Source organism: Ptychodera flava, chromosome 9 (genome assembly GCF_041260155.1).
Source record: "Ptychodera flava strain L36383 chromosome 9, AS_Pfla_20210202, whole genome shotgun sequence".
Lineage (NCBI taxonomy): Eukaryota > Metazoa > Hemichordata > Enteropneusta > Ptychoderidae > Ptychodera > Ptychodera flava.
The window spans coordinates 44,973,540-44,993,418 of record NC_091936.1 but is presented as its reverse complement, the minus strand read 5'-3'; the positions used below and the strand labels follow the sequence as shown (position 1 = coordinate 44,993,418).

Here is a 19,879-nt window from a genome sequence, read left to right as displayed (position 1 = left end):
TTTCTTTGCTTTGTTTCAAAATTCAAGTGCATGTAGATACACTGGAATCTTCACTTATATCTTATGTAGAAGATAAGTATACATATATTTGGCTCTGCAGAATTTCCAGAAATTCTTAACTTTTTCTCCGCCAAAGCATCTTGACCGTGCAAAGTATTCCCAGCTTATAACTATATAAACATAAAGAAAGTCTGTGTAATTTATACAATCATTTAAATATACATCAATTATTTTACTTTTGTAGGGGAGGCTGATTATATATATCTTACCAGATCTACACTGATTATGAGACTGTCACGTAAATCTACAATGTAGCAAAGAATTCACTTAAAATTTGAAATCAATTAAAGAGTAATTTTCAACTCCTGTTCAAGAAGATCAGTAGGCCCCTTTACACCATATAGTATTTTGTGTAAAAAGAAAAGATAAACTTATGCATCGGACACCAGAACCTTACATATAGCTCAGTTAGCATTCACTTTTTAGCATGAAAATACTAAATCATAAAATGTATCATTTTTTCACATAAGCTTGGAAATTCCATGAATGATATGGAGCATTCTTGCTTCAAGATTCAAGTCTACTTTAAAAGTGACGGACAGAGCGATTTATGCAAAAAGATTTATGCAAATATAACATTGACATGTTTACTGTCATGTTTACAAAAATTGCTCTTCATAAATCAAATACCGCAGCAAGTAGATTCGGTATCATCTTTCAAAATTGTACCCTCTACTTTGAAAAAAGTACAACCGAAACACGACTCAGTTGCGTCAATAAATGTATTACAGTAAGAGCAGCGACTATTGCCAATTTTACTACTCTTCATTCCCGAACTATTTATACGTTGATCTCCGTTGCAATCCCAGGAATCCTATACTGCGACGCCCAAATATATCGTCATAGTGAACGTCGAATCATAGATAACGTCTATATGCTAACTGGTTCGTGATCCTTACGAGCTTCAGACCAAAAGTTTGAGGTTTGCATAGTAAAACCACGAAAACTAGTGGTATTTCCCATACTACACACAGGTTCATCTATCTGAGATTGTCCATCACAGATAAGCCACAAAACAGAAATAGGCAAGCCATCAGAACGTTATTAAAAGAATCATACAGAGAATCTTATGATTTTAAAGGAAGAAAGAGCGGTATTATACAATATAATATTCTATTATATTAAATTTGCAAGATATAGTCGGGGCAATCTTGCGAGGAATGCACATAGATGTTGCAGCTGGAGCGCAGTTTTGTATGATCACACCAGAAAATTTTGCACTAAATAAGTTCATGCATGGAGGTAAAAGCGTTCGTGTAACATAAGGTCAAGCACGTAAACTTTGAAAGGAACCCGGAGAAAATGGATACAAATGTTGTATCGGATAGCGAATCGTGATTAATCTTAGAATCCGCCGTGCCTGTCGCACAGCAAGCATTGGACCGGTCAGATTACAATAATGTATTGACCTATGGTGCCCTGGCGAGATGACGCAGACGGAAATGAGGATATTGTGTAAAACTACAAAATTGTTTACCTATTGCTAAGTGTTTCGTTGCTAGGCAGTAAACAGGGAGAGAAGCCAACGATTTGTGTCAGCAGCCTTTCCTAGGTCAATACCAGCTATTGGAATTGCTCATCTTGGATACTGATGGAACACTTCCTCTTTTGAATGTGGTGACATCGCATCTTTATCCGGCATTGTCCGGGCTTAAGAAAGCGTATAACAAAAGACTGAATGAGTACTTAGCCTAGCAGGGGTATGATTAACTTCCTTATGAAGGTCTCACTTACTGCCTCATGATTTCCAATATTCAATGTGACATCCTCAGTGATTGGCTCTTTCTGAACAACTAACATGATACTCACCATGCCAGAATTACACTGCCTCACGTAACCACGACAGCTCGGCCAAATCGGAGTTGCGTCTTGTCGGTGCACTTAATCTACACACTGTTCAACCCTCATCATTATTATGTTTCCTTCCTCATGTAGTGAAGACTAACGATGGACATCTAAAATGCTGTGATGTTTGCATAATTCTTTACAATGCCGTGCATCCTGTAGATACCGATCAAGAACAAGAGGGATATTATCAAACATCTCTAAAGGGTAAGTGTAGTAGCCATGAACCACAACAAATGGAGAAGTAGATTTCTTTATCCATTTCTCAGGACAAACTCAGGACAAATTTTGGTGAAAATATCGTGTTATGCTCTGTGCGCAAATGAAACAATGGATTCGAAGTACAGTTAATGAATGGACAACTCCGTCGAACATTTATCTCAAATTAAACACACCTACATAAATTTTCATCACACATACACCTGTCATTTTCTGACTCGTTTTAGACCCAGTCGCAGTTGGTTGGTTACAAGTAATAAAACGCAGCGTGCGGTCGCAGCGTGCGGTTTTGAAATGACGGAATATCGTCAAATGTTCAACGATTTGTCATCCACTGTATTTGTAGCCCCAGAGTTGAGCCAGAATATTAGTGCTATCTCCTTTTGCCATGAAGGCAACGGTTTTATACAGTGTATGGCTTATCAGTCAAGCAGAATGAACAAGGAACAAGTGACTAGATTTTGTATAAAACGTCTTAAAATGGAAAATGACGCGACTAATCAAAAGTGAGGTCACTGGCTTATTTGTTAGTCCGTGACCCCGATATAAGTTCCGCCCAGCTCACAAGGTGAAAAAGCCGGCACCAAACTGATTCGGCAGAAAATTAGATTCTAAATGTGAATAATTTTATAATGATCGGTAACCCGGACTCATGGATGACATTACACAGACTGGACAATTAAACTATCTTTGAAATGCTTCAGAGTGATAGTGAGGGGACTAAATCGATGCATAAATAAACTGTTTGCTTTTCCCTATAGTCTAAGGTCAACCTCTCGCTGAACTTCCTCGCGGTCTAAGCATTATTAAAGGTAGAAGGCACCACGGAGACAGATATTCGGATTCTCAAATTTCAACGGTTCTTTTCTAATCTATCTCTTGTGTATGCTTATTTGAAAACCTTCTCTTCATTAAAATCTCACCGTCTTATTTTGTGAGAATCGAAAATGCATTTTTGTCGCGTAGAGTCAACATAATGATGACGGCCATTTTGAATTTCAACTATCGGTAAATTTAAGGTAAATGCTTCTCTCGAACAAACGTTTGACCGGTGACCCTTGACTTTTATTCTTGATTTTGAAGGAGAATAGTAAACAGTTTCCTTTGGAAAAAAATGAGCAAAAGTTGAAGTCTTTCACTTTCAAGACGCATGCTATCTTGAGGAAGTAACGTGTCATGTGATCCCAGTGTGATCAGTCTTTCGGAACACCTCGAATACTTTGTTAGCGGAACTTTTCCATGATAGGGAGCGAGGTGAGCACATTCTTCGGGCCCATTGTTTTTGCGTTTCTGTGTCGAAAATTCCAGATATACGTCGACATAAACACATATATTACTGCACATTGTAGGGCAAAGCCAATGAGTTAGTATAGAGTGAGATTGGATGTGTAATTTTGATTGAAACTACTACTATATGAACAGTTCACTGTTCATATGTACAGTTCACTTTTAATAGTAGTTGCGTTGCTTGATAAAAACATTTCAGAATACTCTTCTTTGTCACAGGCGTGATTGGCCTCACTGGCTATGCGTACGGCAGGGATGGGAGTGTCGCTAACCAGGTTTGATCATAAGTACCACAGCGCGCTTAGTCTCGGGGCTATCCCCGTGTGTAAGATTACTATTTGACAAAACCGCGCTTAAGGTAGAACGCACCTCGGGGACAGACATAGTCTTTTGGCTACATCACTCCAGCTCAAGGAAATGAAACCATACTGTGCTTTTTGTTGGTTTTCCTCGTAGGTTTTCCTCTACGGCGATTGCAGTTGACTTAAATGATCCCGTAGTTCTAATTACACCTTTACTGAAATAGGAAATACGTCGAAACATTCTCCCTTTACAGACGATTTCTGCGTGATTGACAGCAATAATTGTTTACATGTGTAAGGGGGGGGGGGAGAAAGAAATCTCAACTTGTTATAGTCGATGATTGTAACATTTCACTCTTGCACTGTAATAACTTGTATGTTTACGATTTTGAATCTTGTATTTTTACTTTTTTGATTTTGTCTTTCTAAATATTTACAAATCTAATAATTCTTACATAGAACAGTACACGGTTTAGGTTTACCAGAAGTGAATGCGCCTTACTTGTATTGCTTTACTATCAACTGAACACGTAGGAAAGGGCATTACTTATGAGTGTCATTGATATAATACTCTTTATTTTGTTAAAGAGCCAGTAATGCTAAATTTTAATATTTTGCACAATTTTTGTTCTTAATGTCGACCTAAATTTCCTGCACTACTCCCCAAAGCACGTTGATATACACAGTATTAAGCTTGTCAACCCAGCCTTGTCAGTGTAAACTGCGTTCTTATTGTTGACAAATGAATTCTCGACGTCTGTATTAGAATATAAAGGTAAACAATAACAGTACATTTTTAAAGTTGGTCTTTCAACACTTTTTGGAAGTTCAATAAGAACTTGTCATTGATATACAAAATAAAAATTATGAAAAACCATCAAATGTTAACATTACTGGCCTTTAACATAAAGCTAAAGTAAATAAATACTTTGTTTTGAGTGCGTGTGTGCGTAGCTTTTCGTAGTTTTTCGGGTGTCTTTGAAGTATATCCATCGTTGGCGATAATCTGAGGCAAAATCAACCATGGCCCACGACTTTTATATATAATTCTTTACAGCATTCATATCAAAAAGTTTCAGGACAGTATATTAACACACATTGTGAATAACATATAAACAAGGAAACACAAAGCAAAGATCTTATTACATGATTTGACATAAAACAAAATATCATTTTTTATCATTATTCATACCTCAATTTAAAGCTCCATTAACTGTAAATTTGTAATGCAAATTCATTCATCGAGATCACCACAATACCCAGCGTATCTCATTCAGTGAAACCGACACACATACCATGTCTTCGTCAAGGACCTCGGTTTCGGTGTACTCTTCGGGGGCAGTGTAGCGTACATCGGATCAGAGCAGAGGTCCTGGGCTGTATTAACAAATACTGGGGGCGCCTTGACGGAAAGATCCGTCGCTCGAGGCCGCCCCCTACGTTCCCCTCCTCTTACGGGGAGCGTAGAGAGCGCCCTCGAGCGACGGATCTTCCATTCTAGGGAGGGCTTGAGCTTAGAAATTCCCAAAAATATTTTTGGGTCGGTCACCGTGTTCAGCTGATCGCCATTTGGCAAAATTGACACAGGAATTCTCGATTTGCACCATCTCTGATGGTCAGTTTTTGTGAGGTACGTGTTATGATCAACCACAGGCAAGGAGCTCCTTGTCTGTAGATCGACCATGTATCGTTCAACGAGACCAGAAAATAATATATAGCACGTCTAGTCTCATTCAATGAGACAAGCGTCAATGGGACATAGCATACATACTTTAACAGTTCACTCAATATGCTTGGCGCGTGCCATCTCAGTGAATGAGACCAGTGCTGAGAGGCAAAGTCGCTTGTGGTTCAGCCCTTCACGGCGAAGGCTCCTCTGAGTTACAGGTAGTTGCAATAATTGTAGCCTTCAAGCCATGCGCTGGCTTTTGCCAAGATATTGGCCGCGTAGCGCTGTTACTAATAGTATATGGCCAGGGCTACACAGCCAACATGGCGGAAGAAGCCAACGGACGGCCCTAGGGCTACAACATTGCTGTTAGGTTACAGGGGCCTTTGTCGTGCGCCTAAGATATCACAGCGGCAACTTCATTCGCTGGAAAAATGAGGAGAATTATCATGACAAGTCTCAGAAGGCTTTCCACTGTCGAAGGGAAATCTACCGCCGTCATGAAGTGGACGATGTCGTTCATCCATCAGACTTTAGTGTCACCAGAAGCCGGTCGCACCAGGCGCTCCAATCCGACACCTGAAGATGGCGGCCAGTGCATGCGCGTGTGTCAAGGTTATATACTGTGAATGATTTTCGAATTCCATAGCGAGTTATATTGTGACGGTTATTTTGCGATTTCGTGAAATGTGTTAATTTCAGGGATGTTTTAGTCTTGATGTCATGAGATGGTATTAATGTTTGAAATATTATGGTTAGGGGTTATTTTCTACCAACGAGTATGGTTACAGAGAAAGTCAGCGGATTTTGTCAGCTAAGCGTGTTTTGTCAGTCATCCTACAAACTCACATATGTTACGCTTGACACAAACCGCCGAAACCGTTTCCCCGGTTGCAATATATTTCATCCTAAACGAAAGTGTGTTGATGAGTTATAAGTTGTTTTCAAATTCTTAAGTTTTCTTAGCTTTATCGATTGCAAATCTTTATCAAAGTAATAAATATTGAACCTGTGTCCAAGACATGGCATGACCTTCCACTCTCACTCTGTTCAGCTCCCTTCGAAATATCGTCTTTCGTTTTACCTGTTCACAGTAGTGCTTACTTTCTGTGTACGTAGCATGTCAGGTGTGGTTGCCGATTGCGATGTAAATATGTCAATATGGGTTTTCTCTGATTTCATCACTCACTGTATACTACAACCTGTGTTGTAAAAGGTCCTTTCCAGCCTTTCCCTATCGCATTATGATTCAATGTAGAGGCGAACTCTGCCCTACTTAAGGTCTCGTGTTTGTAAATACGATCACTTCGCCCACACGCGACCATGTGAATTGTCAGCGGAAGTCTGTACTCGGCGTGCTTTACCGGCATCTCTTGTTTGACGACTTTGACTTTCTTCAATGAAACCAATAGAACCAGAAAAGTGTCTGCAAATGACATGAACAAACTATTAATCTTAAAAGAGGAAGAGTGCCTTCGTTGGGTTGCATATGCCAGGAAAATAAAGAAGCCTGGGTTTTGCTCTGTTGAACGGATATGTTAGACTTGCTCTTAGTCTGTGGGAACATAAATATCAAAACAGAATACATTGAAGGAATGAACTCAAGCAGATCGTCACGCTAAGTGGCAGGATGTTGCGTAGATCATGGGATGAACGCCTTGGCCAGCCAGTCATTGATGCAGAGAAAAGCCAGGTGCCTTAGGGCTAGTCTACGGATATGTGTCACAAAGCACTATATTTTATCTCGCAATTCATTGCAAGTTCCATGATGGAAATTGAGATATGTTTTGACTTCGCAAAATCCCCTTTTTCATCGTTGAGCTTTCTAAGAACGGTTTAACATATGGCCAAGCGAGGGCACTTTGGTTCAGAGTACATTAAAATGTAGCCTAATAGTTTGCGTTTTGTGAATACAATAAGTACAGCGGATATATAAATATGTAGGGTCGATTGTTAAACACATCGATATAAGCTGTCCGTGCGCATGTTTTGATTGTGAGCTTGTAATTGAGTGCCGGATACACACGTACACGTAAGCGGAATTCACGTTGTTATTAATAGCATGTCAAACATAACAATTTAACATGTGTAAATACGTTCATGAATACGCAACTTTTAATACAGTGTTTTCTCTTCGTCTCTCCGCAGTTACAGAATATACGTAGCCCGCACCCATTTATGACAAATGGCGAGATTTCTCGTATTACTGATGTTAACTTGTGCGAGGTATAGCGACCAGTCAAGGGATATCAGTAGATTTCGCGATCGAGGTAAGTCGGTTTTATGTCGCATTCCTCAAGGTAATGCGTTTGTCAAGTTTATTGCATTCTATTGTGATCAAGATAATGGCACATTTCTTCTGGAATTTAAGATGCAGGTAGTATACTTGCGACTGTTATATAAGGGGCTGTGGTAGCTTATAACAATAATCAGATTTCTTTACACAGTTTACAGAAAGCTATTAAGTTAGATTGTGATTTCAGGAAAATAAAAACAAATAAGTCTAGTTATGGTCGTGTCACGTTTAGTATTCTAAAGAGTTTGGGAATACATCTTTAGCCTAATCCATAGTGACATAGCTTTAGGAAGAGTTTATCAGATTTAACATTTTCTTTAAAAACGGAGTCTTATTGCTTGTTTACTTTCGTTCTCGGTTGAAGGTAGAATGCGCCTCGGGGACAGACGGTCAGACTCTCAAACTTTTAAAATTCTTTTCTGATCTCCCACTTGCAGGGATTCATTCTAAAGCTCTTGGTGTAAAAAAAAAACCTTTTCACTGTCGTAGCTTTCCGAAAATCCGGAAAGTATTGTTCTTCATAGAGTTAGCACAGGGATGGCTGCCATTTTGAATTTCAAATATTGGTGAAACTAGGGTAATTTGTTTCGCTAGAATGATTGAAATGTTCCTTAAGGAAAGTTTGAGCAAATATTCAAGTCTTTCACTTTCGAGACGCATACTACCTTTAACGATATATGGATAGCATGTCACAGTTTCATTTCTGCCATCGCATTATGGAGCTACACTGTCCACCTGTCCTGAAGACCACGGTACATTCTGTTGTCTTATCAGCTTCCGGTAAGATTGAAGTTTTCTTAAATCTTTCGGAGAAACAGCAAACATTCTTAGAGACTGTTCAGTGATAATATTTCACAAAATGTCTTTCTTTTCTGAGAGAATCGCACGAAACCCTGGATATGAATAAAAGCTTTTACAACAAAAACAATGTCAGAAGTCTTCCGAATACTACCAAATACGACAATTAATTATCAGATACTTTGCTTTCGTTTTAGATCAAAGTCTGTGTGCTAACTTTACCGAAGCAAGCACACATTCAGTTATAATACAGGAGGTGAGTTTTCAAATTTATACCACTCCAGGTCATGTGACCTATTGTTCTCGCCATCCATTTATCCCTGAAATCACGACTGCCACATATTGTTCTCATGCAAATTAGTAATCAGTCACACTTTTATTCATATGTAAATAAGTAATCACCACACTTTAATGAAAGAAAATCATTATCATATCAATAAAAGTGTAGTGATTACTCATTTAAATATGAAAAAGTATGAACGATTACTAAGAACAATAGGTCCAGTCGAGATGTCTAAAGCATTCACACACATTCAATAACACAATAAAGACAATTTTTCAACTGATATGTCATAAAATCACATTTTATAATTCAACTTTAACTTTCTTTGAACCATGCTCAATATAAGCAACATGATTTGTTGATGAAGATCTGTCTGTTTTTTGATTCGGCGTCTTCTTGGGTTGAACCAATCCTATCTGTTTTGTTATGTTGTTTCGTAGGAACTTAAGAAACTGGTTTACTTACAGCTTCGTCTGATTTAACACTAGATGAAAATGGTAGATGTATTCGACACATGCTGTTGTAGTGAGATCGACAAACATTTGAGGCGCGTAAACCGTCATCTGATCTGTGACCTGTTTGTTCTTTGATAAGCTGCTCGTCGAATACCTGATGGTACAAAGATGTTGCCACACTCACCTGAAATTATCAAACACAAAACATATGTCACAAATAGCATTGAAATAAGTACAGCCTTTTTATCTAATACGTTTGTGGAATAGAGGAAAGAAATTCTCTGATATTGCCACACACACAACAAAATATTTTGATCAATGAATTTAATTTTATAACTTTACAGAATTCGTTTTATGATTGTATAAATATCTTAGTAAATGAATAAATTACCTTGCCAGAATGCTCAATGTGATGGCCTTCTATCCAAGCCATCTCGCACATTTGCTTCACGTAAAGATGCCTACTTTCTGGTAGGAGAACTTGATTACCCCTTGGCAAGGGTCGTCGATAGTACGGTCCTGTTGGCGGTATCATCGCCAAGTTTTTTTTATAAGTTGAACTACACATTGTGGATTAGATGAACTCTGTAGTAGCGGCTGCTCTTATAGGGCAGTTTGCCCGTGTAAAATCCACTTTGGTTGTTTTTACATGGCCGTCCATGGACCTCTAGGAAGTCTCTAGGGTCATCAGATCAGACAAGTTGACAAGATCCGTCTTGACCAGTCAAAAACACCAAAATGGCATTGAAAGCCTGGGGGCGACTCGCAGCGATTTCGAAGCTGTTATCCAATTGGGTGGCTGAATCTTACCAATATAATGAAAACAATACAAATAGACTCCCTAAGTGGCTGTGAATAGTGACAATCGACCAATCAGATATAACCTTGCAAACACGCTGCGAGTCAGCCCAAAGCCTGATGCATCCACGAGGCAATCACATGCATCTACAGATTGAATGCCTTCTCCCTAGCCAATAACCAATACGACAGAGTAAGGCAAGCCATTCTATTTAACCAATCAGACTAAAACAGTTTCCTTCTACACAGGTGCATTACACCACTCTGTAGCCCTTATTCAAATGCAGATTTGGAGTTGACCAGAGCCCTTGTCCTACTTGTCTGGGATAGGTCATTCTCCCAAACTCGCATGCCAGGTGCATAATGACCTCTGTGAACCTTTCGACGTACAATGGGTCGCTCCATTCTATTGTGGGTGTTCAAATGAAAAGTCGACAATTTATTGGTACTAATTTTCAAATTTTAGAGAAGATTGGCCTGTTTTTCGTGGTATAAGTCATTAATCGCACCTCGTAGATGAGCTGTTACAGTTTTAATCACCACACTTATGGTCAGGAACTTGTAAACATCACTCGGCCTTCGGCCTCGTGATGTTTACAAGTTCATGACCATAAGTGTGGTGATTACAACTGTAACAGCACACCTACTCGTGCGATTAACTATACAAACATCAGTATGGCTTTCGAGAAAAGTTTAGTACTAAGCTTTCCCTCACTAATCTTATGAATACCTTGGTTGAGCAGATGGACCAGGGAAAGTCAACAATTGGAATTTTTATCGACTTCACCAAGGCGTTTTATACCATAGATCATAGTATATTTATCTCAAAATTACAAAATTATGGTATCAGAGACACTTCCCTACTTTGGTTTGCTGACTACCTAAATAATAGATCACAATATGTTCTTGCTGATGAAACAATGTCTGAATACTTACCGATTACGTGTTGGGTACCCCAAGGGTCAGTACTGGGGCCAACATTCTTTTAAATTTATATTAATGATCTCCCCAACTCGTCTGATTTCTTTGACTTTCGCCTGTTTGCTGATGACTCCAACCTTTACCATACATTTTCTAGTGACACACATACAGTGGATCTTTCTGTAGTTAATACTCACCTCCTAAATGTGCGTTGGTGTGATACCAACAAATTAACAACAAATATCAGTAAACCAAACTATGTACTTTTTCGTAGCAAGCACAAAACAGTACTTTTACAAGGTAATTTATATGTAAAAAACACAGTCATAAATATTGCCTCTCAAGCATCATTTGTGGGTGTAATATTTGATGAACATCTCACTTTGAAGCAACACATTGATAAGACAAAACATAGGGCCAAAGTCCCTGAAGCTACTATAGACATGGATACAAAATTAAGTATTTCCTGACTGTATGAAATTATCTCACTAAGGTCATCCTAGGGACTTGTAAACCAAATATTAAAGCTGTCTGACCAGCGGTTTTGAAAAAACAAGCGACTCAACAGTTGACAGAGCTCTGCTAGTGTTATGTAGAGAATAACCTTTTGTGACACATGTATTGATGAAGAAGGTGGATATCTTTGATAGCTCGTTTCAGGATGACCTGACCAAAAATGGAGAAAAATTCCGTAAAAATACAGATTTGCATATTTCATCAGACTATATTAGTCTATAATAGCAAATAAACGAGAGTTAATTACATTCTAATTAAAGTAAACAAGACTTGCTTAAATCAAGATTTACGTCATAAAAAAACAGCATATCTGTCAAGTTATAAAGAATCTTGAGCTGGTTATCTTTCAATATCAATATTTTCATCCTATTAACCAAGCACATTTTAACTTTCAAATTAACATTGTAAGTAAGTTCTGTTGAATAAGTTGAGACTTACACACTCAGAGAAAGCACACTGAAGAGACAAAGGTTTGAAACTTAAGAAGTTCAAGGTCATCAAAAGCATTATAAGGAATCATGTTACACTTTCATTGCACTGTTTACACAGATTGCATAAATGCTATAAATAGCACATGAGGAATCTTACAGCCTAGCTTTACCATAAAAACCCTATCACTTTGACCACTCTTTTAACTGACCACTCTATTTTTTTCCTCAAAAAGTAATCTTATTTTATCCTTACCAAGTCAACCATAAATGGAAATTAGAACTTTCTCTATCTCTATTTATTTGACCACCCTATCATGACAAACCGTTATGAGCAATTTCTTTTAGATAACATAAATGGTGGTTCAGAATATATCAAAGTTGGGATTCAGGAAAGTTGCCTTTACATGTGTTAATCCTCCAAGATGGTAAGCATTTCACTATGAACTGTCAAAAAAAGTTGAATTTTCTGATAATTCCACACTAAAATTATTTTGGCTTTGATGATTTCCTAATTAATTCAATTATTTAAAGTCATATTAATTATTTTTTTCTGGGTGAATTGATAGGGTTTATACAGTACAAGAATTACATACAATGTAAGTCAAATTTTGACCAAAAATGACAAAAAAATTCCTTAAAAATACACATTTGCATATTTCATCACACTTTGAACAAATCTAAGTTGGGTTATCCCTAGGGACCTGTATACCAAATAACAAAGCTGTCTGACCAGCGGTTATGAAGAAGAAGATTTTTTACCAAAAACACCTTTTTTGGCATTAATTTGCCCGTTTTCAACAATATCAAAAAATTAAAAAAAACAGTTTCTCAAAATCACATTTTTCATCTACACAACAAATATCAAATCAGTAAGTACTGCAGTTCTCAAGATATTTGAGTGGACGGACGCCTCACAAACGGACATACATACATACATACATACATACATACATACATACATACATACATACATACATACATACATACATACATACATACATACATACATACATACATACATACATACATACATACATACATACATACATACATACATACATACATACATACATACATACAGACTGACGACGGACGCCGGACGGATACCCATCCCAATAGCTTCTATAGACTATAGTCTATAGTAGCTAATAAGCACATTAGACAAAAGTTGGAATTCTTTTTAGATTAAGAAGTTAGGTGCCACAACATATTTTAATTTTACTGTATAAGGCTTTCATTCAACCCATTCTTACATATGGTCTGGAAGTTTGGGGTAGTGCCTACTCATCCTACCTTAAACCCATTTGCATCACCCAAAAAATGATTGTACCAATCATCACATTCTCTGGTTTTCGAGAAAGTAGTTCACCTTTATTCAAAAAACTAGGTTTGTTAGATATATATAAACTTCACTCATTACTTTTAGGAAAGTTTATGTTTGATTTGCACCATCATAATTTGCCGCCAAGCTTGAGTGACTTCTTTGAATATGTAGATCATTGTCATGAAACACGTTTCAAACAAGGTTCAAATTTGTATCTGCAAAAAATGCGTACGAGAACTGGTCAGTTTGCAATTTCATACGCAGGCGCCAAACTCTGGAATAATTTACCACGTAATGTAAAAGCAAGTACTTCAAGAAATGCATTTACACATTCCCTAACAAAGCATCTTTTGAATATGTACAATATCACGTAGATATCTGTCTATTAATTTTTTGTATTAACATGTTGTATTTTTACCAGTAACCGTCTCATTTAAGCCCTCGTATTATATAATGCAATGTAAAGAGAGATGGAGCCAGACTCGATTAGCTGTAAGCTATTACTTCTGGCTTCCAATATTGCCAATGTTATCTATAAATGCATAATCGAATTTATTACATGTTTTGTAAATAATTTGAATTGGCAATAAAGTAAAGTAAAGTAAAGTAAAAATGTGATTCAATTTCTTTTAGTTGGTCGTTTGGAGTTTTATTGTGGGAGATAGCAACTCTCGGTAAGTAATATCTTACATGGACTCTAAATATTTACAGGACTTTAATCTCTCTAGCTCTATGGAAAGTGAATGCGCTTAAAAGAGCCTGAACTCAGAATTCACAACTCACAACAGCCAGCTTAACATAATTCCCGATACCAAGATATGCACAATGCATGCTTACGCTGATATTAATGATTACAACTAAAGAAAATCATAAGAATAATATTCCTATCAATGTGAAAGTACTACTGGCGTACAATCATCACGGTAAAATCAAACAGATTTTAACTTTGCCAATACAAGAGCATGATATGTAGTGGTCTTGTATTTCCAAGGACAGGCAGAATGAGGTAAGACGCTTTTCTGCAGTACTCGGATGCAAATAGAGGTTTTAACGCTTTATTGGACGATTAATGTGGCAATTTCCACCTTCCAGCAACATAAATGGGGATTGGGCTTATTGCTTAAACATTGTAAATATTGCGAATAAGTCCTGAAATAAAGTCAGTCACACATGCTCTTTGCCAATGAATTCCCCGGGTGGTGTTCCTACATCTATATCAAACAAATGAAATAGATATCACTTTTGCAGGTATGACGCCGTTTTCAAACGTTACGACTAGTATGGTGGTGAAATTTCAACTGGAAGGCCAGAGGCTTCGGAAACCTGAAAACTGCTCCAAAAATTTGTAAGTCATTCCTCTAATTTCCATTTCTATCTGCAACACGCTCCGTTTTGTACATAGATTTTGCTTAATATCGTCTATGTCAACTGCTACCGTTATTTCTCTAACATGGTAAGTTTTCCGGTGTTACAGTAGCTCTTCCAATTCAAACCATTCTTGTGATGATATCGCCCTCAATTTTGTTAAACACATCAATTTTGACATCCAATATGATAACCCTTCACAGATACGACATAATGCAGAAGTGTTGGCGATCAGAACCCGAAGAAAGGCCGTCAGCGGAAGAACTTACCAAAGATTCGAACGTTTATTAACAAGTGGAAAGGTAGTTATCTGTCATTTCATTTTCTTAACAAAAGTATCCTCTTTGATTGATAAACATTCACACATACAGTGTACCTCTAGCAATTCGGTGATCTATGTGTATATCTCGACAAACTTATACGTAACAGCTTTTACTCTTTATACGGCGGCTGTGAAATAAATAAAGCGCGGTTCAAAGTAGAATCCACCTCCAGGACAAATATTCGGACTCCACATTTTTTACAATATTTTTTGTGGCCTACCATTTGTGGGGGGTCATTTTGAAGATTATGGAGTAAATGAAGTTTTCGCCGGCTTAGTTTTATGAAAATTGAAAATTCTATATTCCTCCGTAGAGATAACATAGGGATTGAGGCCATTATGAATTTCAGATATCGGTAAATATTGGGTAATTCGTTTCTCTAGTACAAACATTTGCGCGCTGACCTGTAATCTCATTCTTGATTTTGAAAGAGAACAGTCAGTTGAAAATTTACTTGAAGAAAGTTGAAGCAAAAATTTAAGTCCTTCATTTTCAAGGCTCGTATACCTTAAACGTATGGTACAAAAGTTGACTCGCGTAATTCTGTGCCAAAACGAACATAATTTTACAACATAGAAAGTTTAGTGTAATATTTTGATGACAGTGTAGACTTCGTTTCAAACCATTTCGTACAAACGGTACAGCTATTACATTCACCCAAGTTTATTGATGTAAACTCTCTGTGAAACTAGCAATAATCTGTTTTGTTTTATTTTAGAAGTGCTTCGTTAATGTAATTCCCGATGACTTTGAAGTCTTAGACCTGTAGTGCGGTTGGTGAACATCAAATCTGTCAAGATGGTAAATTTGCGTGGTTCAATGGAGAGTGTACAAACACTTCAGCATTGCCAATCGGCACTCTTTCAGTTCTTGCGAAATGAGATCATTTGTGACACAGGAAGAAGGGGAAACTAGAGATTCATTGTGACGCCATGGAAGTTTACTTTCTTTGAAAGTGATGTATTTCATTCCAAGTCATCGCCTGAACTTACAGTCCATGGACACTTGACTAAGTTCGACTCTCAATAGAGCTTCCTACCCACTATAAGTGGGTGTACCTATGAAGACAAATTTATTTTAATTATTTACACCTTTATTGAGCGGTCCAATTACTGGTAAAGTAATTTTCATCAGGGCTCATAAATACATCAAGAAAAGGAAAAGATTAGATACAAGAAAAGTATATCACAAAGGCACGTTGCTTTTGACATATTCTTTCAATTTACATTTGTACAATTGCTTAAAATTCTTTATCAGCCATCATCCAACAAGTGTAACTGTTAACGCGATTTTCTGTCAGTGTAGTCGTTATCTCTTCCAATATCTTTGTGCAATCCCTGTAGTATATCGAAACACATTGGCTGGTTTTGATCGGTACGATTTTCCTGAAGATGGCATTTTAGTCGGAACAGACATACCGACTTCTGCGATTACAGCGCATAGACCTGGTAAGCGGTTACATGATATTTGTTTGTGTGCACTATATATGCAAAGAGTAAAAACTAAGAAAGTTTGAATAACGGATCGAACAATATATTTAAAGCAATTATCTGACAGTTTTCAATTCATTGTAAATACCGTTTATTAGGTGCTCTTTCCGACAGAATAAAACCATTCTTATTGAACAATTGGGGAAGCAGCATCATTCTCGGACACAGAAAAAAATTCTTAATTATTATGTCTAATAGTGGCGCGGCATAACCAAAATTTTCATAACAATTGTGCATTTTGTGATAAAAGTATGAAATTTGGTATGAATGTAGATTATCATGATATAAATCAATTTGGATACCGAGCCACCACAGATTGAGCCTCGTTCTGGTGTGGCGGCCATTTTTAAATATGGCGACCATCAGTCACTATAAAATCCCATAGTTGCTGCTCTAGGGATGATTCTGCGGGGAATAGTATTTCCATCATAAATGCCCATTAATCTTACTATTTGCATTTTTATTGTTTTCAAATCAATTTGGATACCAAGCCCTTACACATAGAGCCTCGTTCAGGTATGGCGGCTATTTTTATAAACATAGCGACCATCAATTACTGTAAAATCCTATTGTTGCTGTTGTATGGATGATTCTGTGATGAATAGTGGATGTATTACTATCATAAATGCATATTAAGATTACCATTTGCATTTTTTATTGGTTCATTATTTAATTTTTTCAGGAAAGCGGAGTCTCTTAATTAAATTATTGACGATATGGCTGCCACAAGGCCAAAATGGAAAATTCAAAATTGCCAAATTTAATGTTTGTTTTACGATGAGCAGCTGTTAGCTGTTCTGTGTAAGTAGATTATCAGAAGGTACTGTTCAGAGTTCTTTTATTTTACTCTTATTTGTAATCGTTGATGCACCAGTTTCGACCATTTTTAGGGTAACGTGTGCATCACAAGTGCAACACACTCACCAGGTCTTGCAAACTATTGGCCTAGATCGGCCCATGGCTGTGGTGGGGAGGGTATGAAGCGTCCAAGTGTAAGAACAGCCTGTCCCCATGTTCTGCCAATGGATAGGGTGTTCTTAAGTTGAATATGTGCAATATTTTGACATTCTAATTATCGTTTCTAAGCTTTATTATTAGCCATTGATGAGTTTTGCAGGGCGTTCTTGATCATGAGGCCTAACATGGAAATTGAGCGGGGAATTTAACCCAATCTCTCACTCTACGAACCCTGATCTTGTTCTACGAGTGATCTGAAATAAGTTACTGTGTCAAAGTTTTATTTTATAAAAAAATTGTATTTTGATATCTTTATTTTACGAAAAGGCCTAGCGATATATATATAATCAAACTAGACTTTAGATTTAAGAATTTATAGTTTGTATGATCACACCAGAAAATTTTGCACTAAATAAGTTCTTGCATGGAGGTAAAAGCGTTCGTGTAACGTGAGGTCAAGGAAGTAAACTAGGAAAGGAACCCGTAGAAAATGGATACAATGTTGTATCGGATAGTGAAACGTGATTAATCGTAGGGTCCGCCGGGCCTTCGCACAGCAAGCATTGGACCGATCAGATTACAATAATGTATTGACCTATGTTGCCCTGGCGAGATGACGCAGACGGAAATAAGCATAAAGTATAAAACTACATAATTGTTTAGCTATTGCTGAGTGTTTCGTTTCTAGGCAGTTAACAGGGAGAGAAGCCAACAATTTGTGTCAGAAACTTTGCCTAGGTCTACACCAGCAAGTGGAATGGCCCGTCTACTGACGGAACACTTCCTCTTTTGAATGTGGTGACATCACATCTTTATCCGGCATTGTCCGTGCTTAAGAAAGGGTGTATCAACAGACTAAATGAGTACTTAGCCTATCAGGGGTATGATTAACTTCCTTATGAAGGTCTCACTTACTGTCTCATGATTTCCAATATTCAATGTGACATCCTCAGTGATTGGCTCTTTCTGAACAACTAACATGATACTCACCATACCAGAATTACACTGCCTCACGTAACCACGACAGCTCGGCCAAATCGGAGTTGCGTCTTGTCGGTGCACTTAATCTACACACTCTTCAACCCTCATCATTATTATGTTTCCCTCCTCATGTAGTGAAGACTAACGATGGACATCTAAAATGCTGTGATGTTTGCATAATTCTTTACAATGCCGTGCATCTTGTAGATACCGATCAAGAACAAGAGGGACATTATCAAACATCTTGAAAGGGTAAGTATGATAGCAATGATGACTGATCCAGAACCAAAACAAATGGAGAAGTACATTTCTTTATCCATTTCTCAGGACAAACTCAGGACAAATTGTGGTGAAAATATCACATTATGCTCTGTGCGCAAATGAAGCAACGGATTCGAAGTACAGTTAATGAATGGACAACTCCATCGAACATTTATCGCAAGTTAAACACGCCTACCATCATAAATTTTCATCATACATACACCTGTCATTTCCTGTCCCGTTTTGGGAAATCAACCCAGTCGCAGTGGGTGGATTACATGTAATGAAACGCAGCTTGCGGTTATAAAATGGCGGAATATCGTCCAATGTTCAACGATTTGTCCATCCACTGTATTTGTAGCCCAAGAGATGAGCCAGAATATTTGTGCTATTTCTTTTTGCCATGAAGGCAACGGTTTCATACAGTGTATGGCTTATCAGTCAAGCAGAATGAACAAGGAACAACTGACTAATTTTTGTAAATGTCTTAAAAATGGGAAATGACGCGACAAATCAAAAGAGTGGTCACTGGCTAATTTTTTAGTCCGTGACAACGATTTAAGTTCCGTCCAGCTCAGAGGGTGAAACAAGCACCAAAATCTGATTCGGCAGAAAATTAGATTCTGATTTGAATAAATCCGGGTACCCCGGACTCATGGATAACATTACACAGACTGGACAATTAAACGATTTTTGAAATGCTTCAGAGTGATAGTAAGGGTACTAAATCGATGCATAAATTAAGCTAGTGTGTATCAGAATTTTTAATTTACCGTGTTGATGTGAATAGTAATTGTTTACTTTCCCTGTGGTCGCTGAACTTCCTCGTGGTCTTTGCATTATTATTAAGGTAGAAGGCACCACGGGGACAGATATTCGGATTCTAAAATTTCAACGGTTCTTTTCTAATCTTTCTCTTGTGTATGCTTATTTGGAAACCTTCTCTTCATTAAAATCTCACCGTCTTATTTTGTGAGAATTGAAATTGCATTTCTAGCGCACAGAGTCAACATAGTGATGACGGCCATTTTGAATTTCAATTACCGGTAAATATAAGGTAAATACTTCTCTCGAACAAACATTTGACCCATGCCTTTTATTCTTAATTTTGAAGGAGAATAGTAAACAGTCTCCTTTGGAAAAAAATTTGCAAAAGTTGAAATCTTTCAGTTTCAAGGCGCATGCTATCTTGAGGAAGTAACGTGTCATGTGATCCAAGTGTGATCAGTCTTTCGGAACACCTCGAATACTTTGTTAGCGGGACTGTTCCATGATAGGGAGCGAGGTGAGCACATTCT

At 37.6% G+C, this 19,879-nt stretch overlaps 1 protein-coding gene across 2 annotated transcripts in view; it reads left to right on the top strand.

Moving 5' to 3' along the window:
- The first annotated feature begins 1,154 nt into the window (after positions 1–1,154).
- LOC139141155 (uncharacterized) overlaps positions 1,155–19,879 on the top strand; it is a 44,788-nt gene continuing 26,063 nt past the window's right edge. Inside the window, exons 1-7 of one of the 2 annotated variants that reach the window (XM_070710760.1) lie at positions 1,155–2,112; positions 7,531–7,652; positions 8,674–8,732; positions 13,838–13,878; positions 14,453–14,549; positions 14,773–14,871; positions 15,611–18,572. The gene's annotated coding sequence lies outside the window, so the exon portion shown is untranslated. The remainder of the gene's footprint in view (positions 2,113–7,530; positions 7,653–8,673; positions 8,733–13,837; positions 13,879–14,452; positions 14,550–14,772; positions 14,872–15,610; positions 18,573–19,879) is intronic. The other variant, XM_070710761.1, reaches the window with a different exon arrangement.